This window comes from Herpailurus yagouaroundi, unplaced genomic scaffold, assembly GCF_014898765.1.
Source record: "Herpailurus yagouaroundi ecotype Mexico unplaced genomic scaffold, PumYag 211, whole genome shotgun sequence".
Taxonomy (NCBI): Eukaryota; Metazoa; Chordata; class Mammalia; order Carnivora; family Felidae; genus Herpailurus; species Herpailurus yagouaroundi.
In genome coordinates this window covers 133513-139728 of record NW_024412442.1, presented here as the reverse complement: position 1 = coordinate 139728, position 6216 = coordinate 133513, and the positions used below count along the sequence as shown (strand labels likewise).

Sequence of the window (6216 nt, the reverse complement as noted above, 5' to 3'; positions counted from 1 at the left end):
ATCCTCCTCTGGCTCACTGAAATTTTAATGCCTAAGCAAAAATGGTATTCTAAATATTGAGGGGCTTTTATTTTATGGGGATGGGTTAAAACTTGCTGATACTGTTTTGAAAATATCAATTATTAAATTGTCATAAGTTTGAAATAAATAGGATCCACCTAAACTTACTCTGCTGTCTTCTGAGTTGTTCCCTAGCAATCTCAACAGCCAAAATCTTGATGGAGGCACTTGGATTTTAACCACACACACAAATATATTTTTAAATATTGGACATAAAAAGAATCAGAGTAAAATATAAAAATGGTCTGTGGTCATGAGACTTTTAAGATATCTGTTTGTTATTAAAAACACCATATGCTGCTGGAAATCAAGTCCAGGATGTAGAAAGACCAGGTACAAAAGCAAATGAAGATAGCAAAAGGTTTGGGAGAAAAGTAAAAGTTACAGATTTTTTCCAAATGAAATCCCGGTGGATAAATTCAGCAGCAGTTTTTGATCATGAAAATCCTAGCAGAGTATGGAGATGAGGAGAATCCTCTACATGGCAATGGAATCTGCTAAAAACCCATAACACACATAATGACATCATCCAGGCATCCTTGTGGAAGATCAGAGGACTCCTAATATGTGTGAACAAAGTAGAATGGAAGGTTCTAGGTGGTGATGAAGGGAGGTCAGGAAGGAGAGGAGAGTGAGGGGAAGAAAGACAAGAAGAGAGAGGAAGGGAGGGCAGAAGAAGGAAAGAGAGAAGGAAGGAGAGAAGGGAAGAGAAAGTAAGGGTTGAGGGGAAATAACATTATCAGTTTTTGCAAATAGTGAATATTCTACACATAAAGCCCTGGGGCCTGTACGGGAACACAAGGGGGATGCATGGCGTAAGAGTTTCGTAAAGCAGTGGTCCCTAAGAGTTCCCCCAAGCAGCGGTTGGGGAGTTTTGTGAAGAAACAGGAGAAAAGGTGACTTCTGAGCATGTGGAGGTGGGGATACATTAGCGGCTGCACATGTAAAGGTCATGCTTCATCATGCATTGCATGATTAAATACGTGTTACATCCCCACAGCTGGGCATGAGTTTTAGTGAGATAATGAGGGGAGAGGTGGCATGGCATGTGGTCAGCGCTGGATCCACCTTGAAGCTCACTGGTTTGGTCTGGTCCTTGCTTTCTTTGTACTCAGCACCCCCCTTTCAGTAAACATCCTCCATCCACACTCCTGCAAGATGTGCTACTAAAGGACACAGACTTTTAGCTTTTTCCTTTTTTCTTATGGAAGCAGCCAAAGAATACTGGGTTTATGGTCAGGGTGGAGGGGACCCAAGTCCAGCCCCTTCTCTGTCTTATGCAGACCAAAAATTAGAGACAAAAAGAAGGGAAAAATGTCTGCTGAACATAAAATCAATAAAAAGTAAATAAAAGTCAATTGCCTTCCTATAAATAAATCACAATTAGAAAATGTAATTTTTTAAAAAAATTTTTTTTCAACGTTTATTTATTTTTGGGACAGAGAGAGACAGAGCATGAACGGGGGAGGGGCAGAGAGAGAGGGAGACACAGAATCGGAAACAGGCTCCAGGCTCTGAGCCATCAGCCCAGAGCCTGACGCGGGGCTCGAACTCACAGACCGGACCGCGAGATCGTGACCTGGCTGAAGTCGGACGCTTAACCGACTGCGCCACCCAGGCGCCCCGAAAATGTAATTTTTAAAAGATGCTGTTGAAATTATTTAATCTATGAGATAGTTAGAAATAAATTTAGCAAACATGTGCCAGAATTTTATTGACAAAAATACAAAACTCAATTGAAGGACTTAAAATTTAAATATTTATGGGGACAGTGAAGCTTGACATCTTGAATATGTCACGTATTACCAAATTAATCTATAAATTAAATATAATTCCAGTCAAAATTGGACAGGCTTTTTCATGCAAGTTGGCAAGCTGATTCTAAAATTTATGTGGCGGCAACCAACCAATTTTAGTATATGTGCTGCTGAAGCGAGCACAGCAACCAGCCAGTTTTAAGGAAAAAGACAATTTTGAGGAAAAAGGACAATGTAAGTGGTTATTCATCATATATGTAAAGATGCTAAACAGGGATAGTAATTAAGAAATTATAGTATTTACAATGAATAGACAATTAGAATGACAGAACAAAATAGCTCAGTTCCTGAGGTCTTTTGGTACTCTAATGGCCTTTCAATGGAAGGACATTATAGTTTCTTCTTAACGTTTACCTGTATTTTCTAAATTTTCATTGACAAACACACATGACTTGCAAAAATAGAATTAAATAAAGCTTTTTTTTGTATAATAAATGACTTTTTGGTAGACATGGACAAGCTTGTTCTAAAATTTATAGAAAGGCAAAGAAGTTAATATTGGTCGAAGAGTTTTGGAAAACAAGAATAAAGTTGGGAGACCACTCTATTTAGGCTGAAATGTTGGGGCTTACTCTACAGCCACAGTTGTCAAGGGCATGAGGTATTGGTGAAGATTGTTTCTGAATGGAGCAGAAAAGAGAACCCAGAAATAGACTCACAAAAAATCTCACACTGATTTTTAACAAAGCTCCAAAAGCAATTCAATGGAGAAAGGAGAGCCTTTTCAACAAATAGGATCAATTAACGGTGTTAAGGGAAAAAAGAGAACTCCAATCTAAACTTCACACTTTGTACAAAATTCACTTAAGATACATCACAGATTCAAGTGTAAAACGCAAAACTATAAAACTTTTAGGAGACAATCTTCAGTGTTTAGGGTCTAGTGAAGAGATTCTGGACTCAACACGAAAAGCACTGTGCGAGAAAGAAGAGATGATAATGAGGACCTCATCAAAAGGTACAACTGCTCTGAAGACCCTCTCAAAGAACAGAAAGATAACTTAGAAGCTAGGAGGAAATACTTGGACACCATATGTGGATAAAGGACTTGTACTAGACTATATTAAGGACCACTGAAACACAAAAATAAAAAATAAAAAGGTAATCCAATGTAAAAATGAGCAAAGAGCATAAATAGACATTTTACCAAACAGACACACAGATGACAAATAAGCACATGGAAAATACTGAAGATCACTAGCCATTAGGGAAATGCAAATTAAAACCATAATGAGGGGCGCCTGGGTGGCTCAGTCGGTTAAGTGTCCAACTTCAGCTCAGGTCATGATCTTACACTCCATGAGTTCAAACCCCATGTCGGGCTCTGTGCTGACAGCTCGGAGCCTGGAGCCTGCTTTGGATTCTGTGATTCCTCTCTCTGCCCCTCCGCCTCTCACTCTGTCTCTCTTTCAAAAAATAAGTAAACATCAAAAAAAAAATTAAAAAAAAAAACCATAATGAGATAACTATGTACCCGTCAGACTGACTATAAAATAAAACAGTAGGATTCCAAATTTTGGTAAAGATGAAGAGACACTGGCTCATCATACATTGCTGAGTAGGAATGTGAAATGATACAGTCACTTTGAAATATAGTTAAGCAGTTAGAAAAAATGAATGCACATTTAGCATATGACCCAACATCATACTCCTAGGCATTTATGCCAGAAAAATAAAATCTTATATTCACAAAAAAAATATGCACCTAAGGGGCACCTGGGTGGCTCAGTCGGTTAAGCATCTGACTCTTCATTTCAGTTCAGGTCATGATGTCATGGTTTGTGATACTGAGTCCCACATCAGTCTCTGGACCAACAGCATGGAGTTTGCTTGGGATTCTCTCTCTCTCTCTCTCTCTCTCTCTCTCTGTCTCTCTCTCCCCCTCTCCTCTACTCATGCTTGCTCTCTCTCTCAAAATAAATAAATAAACATTAAAAAAAAATATGCACCTAAATGTCCATAGAAACTGTATTTAATCAGGGTTCTCCAGAGAAATAGAACCGATAGCATATAAAAATGTAGATGGTTAGATTGATGATAGATATTGATCAACTCATTGATTTTAAGGAATTGGCTGACTCCATTGTTGGGTCTGGCAAATGCAAAATCTGCAGGGCAGGCCAAGCAGGATGAAGAACCAGGGAAGAATCGATCTTTTGCAGTTTGAATTTGAAGGCAATCAGTTTAGAGGCAGAATTCCTCCTGTTTGGAAGATCTCAGTCTTTTCTCTTAAGACTGTCAACTGATCGGATGATGCCCACCTACGTTATGAAGGGTAATATGCTTTACTCAAAGTCTACTGATTCCAGTGTTAATTACATCTAAAAGAGACAGTACCTTCACAGCAACATATAGACTAGTATTTTGTTTGGCTGAGAGATAAATTATTTCTTTGGATTTACATTCTATGAAATTCAAATGCTGATTCAGTGAGAAAACATCTCAAATGATACCGTTTTTCATAAATATGAATTATTTTTCCCAAGTCTGGATTTCCTGGAAATCACATCCCTCACAATAAGCCCACCTTCCATATCTGCCATTTGAAGGCTGTTTTATTTCCAGTCTGAATCAGGGGAAATGAATAGAACCCACCATAACTGTCCAACACTTTGATAGTGTTTTATTTCAACCTCTGATCCCTGCCCTGTGATTAGAAAGAAATTGTGCCAATTTGCTCCTGACAGTCCCTGCTGCAGGAAAAACTGGTATCAGATGTTCTCTGGAACATACTGTCTTTCATCTCATTCAGAAGCTAGGCATGCTACTTAAAACAAAAGAAAACAAAACAAGACAAGAAACAGGTCCATGTCTATGCATATCACACACCCACCTGGGCCCTGCCATCAGCCATGGGTGTTGAAGACAATTCTGCTGTAGAGCCACAAGTGGAATAAGGGAGGAAAGACAAGTGTTTCTATAGCACAGTGGAGATGGACTTTCCAGCTCCCAGACTCAGACAATTCTCCGCTTCCAGCCACCTCACCACCAGTGCTTTACCCCAGGAGTCATTTTTGACATTAGGCTAGTTGAAGCTTATGTGCCTCTCCTTACCCCCATTTTAGCTGGAGGCCAAGGATCATCACTGCTTTCTTTAAGGATTGGCTGCATTATCCATCTGGCAATGCATTATCCAACTCTCATAGGGGTTTATCAGGTACTTTTCCAACACAACATACTGCAGGACAAGATGGCCACATCCCGATCATACATTGATTGGCCAAACCAGTCACAGATGGCCAGGGTCTGCCAGGTGTGCATGCAGACCATGACCTGGCCATAAATGTTGCCCTGGTTCATCAGACCTGAACAGTGAACCTGAACCACTCTCAGTAGCTCAAGATTCTACAAAGTTCCAGTGGATAGTCTTAGAATTAATTTCCCAGACCATGTCCAGGAAACAGTTTTCAGTTACCGAAGTATAAAATCAGTCATGGTCTGAATTGTTCAGATAAAGATAAGCCTCAGTAAAGATATCCTTGATTTTTCAGGGAAGCCCTTTGTTTTATAATTAGCACCATATTCTTTTATCCTGCAGCTTGACAACACTGATACCACAGCATCTCTCAATTGCTCAGTCTGTGTCAGTCTTTTGAAAGAGATGACACGCGAGCATCACCCTCAGGAGGAACATAGGCATCAAAGACACCAGCTATAGAGACCAAATGTGTGGGTGCTTCAAGCATTGTGGAGGAAAGACCAGTCTTGCTTCGCGGGGCATATTCTATAAATTCCTTTTCTGGTTTGTATTTGGATTCATAAATACAGGGTGTGAAACATTTTATAGTTCTCACTTGAACCACAGCTATGGACTGAGTCACCAGGACTAGCTGCCAAGACCACCACCCTACACCCTGTATAAACAAGACAATCCCTGTGGCATGGCGTCTTCCATTATGTCCATGCCAAGGCCACTGGGATGGGGACTAAGAGTGAGAAGCCTGGCACAGTAGACAAGAAGCAGATGCTAGGGCTAGCCTGGGTGTGCATCTAGGCTGGTGTTTGATCAAGCAACTGGGAACCACAGCCCAGCCAAACTGATGCATAAAATTAACCACACCACAGCTTTCTTTGATAGCCCAAAGTGGAAATGACTCAACTATTCTTCAATGTATTAATGACTAAAGAAACTGATACATCCATGCCATGGAATACTACTCAGCAATAAAAACTATTGATACACCTAACAACTTGAATGGATCTCATAGAAATTACGCTGACTAACAGAGCCAATTTCAAAATGCACTTTATGGTTCTATTTATATAACATTAAAATAACAAAACTATGCAGATGTAAAACAGATCTGGTTACCTGGATCTAGGAATGGGGAGAGGAGAT

At 39.8% G+C, this 6216-nt stretch overlaps 1 pseudogene; it reads right to left on the bottom strand.

Moving 5' to 3' along the window:
- Positions 1–4971: 4971 nt before the first annotated feature.
- LOC121016538 (39S ribosomal protein L45, mitochondrial-like) lies at positions 4972–5772 on the bottom strand (annotated as a pseudogene).
- Between the last annotated feature and the right edge of the window lie 444 nt (positions 5773–6216).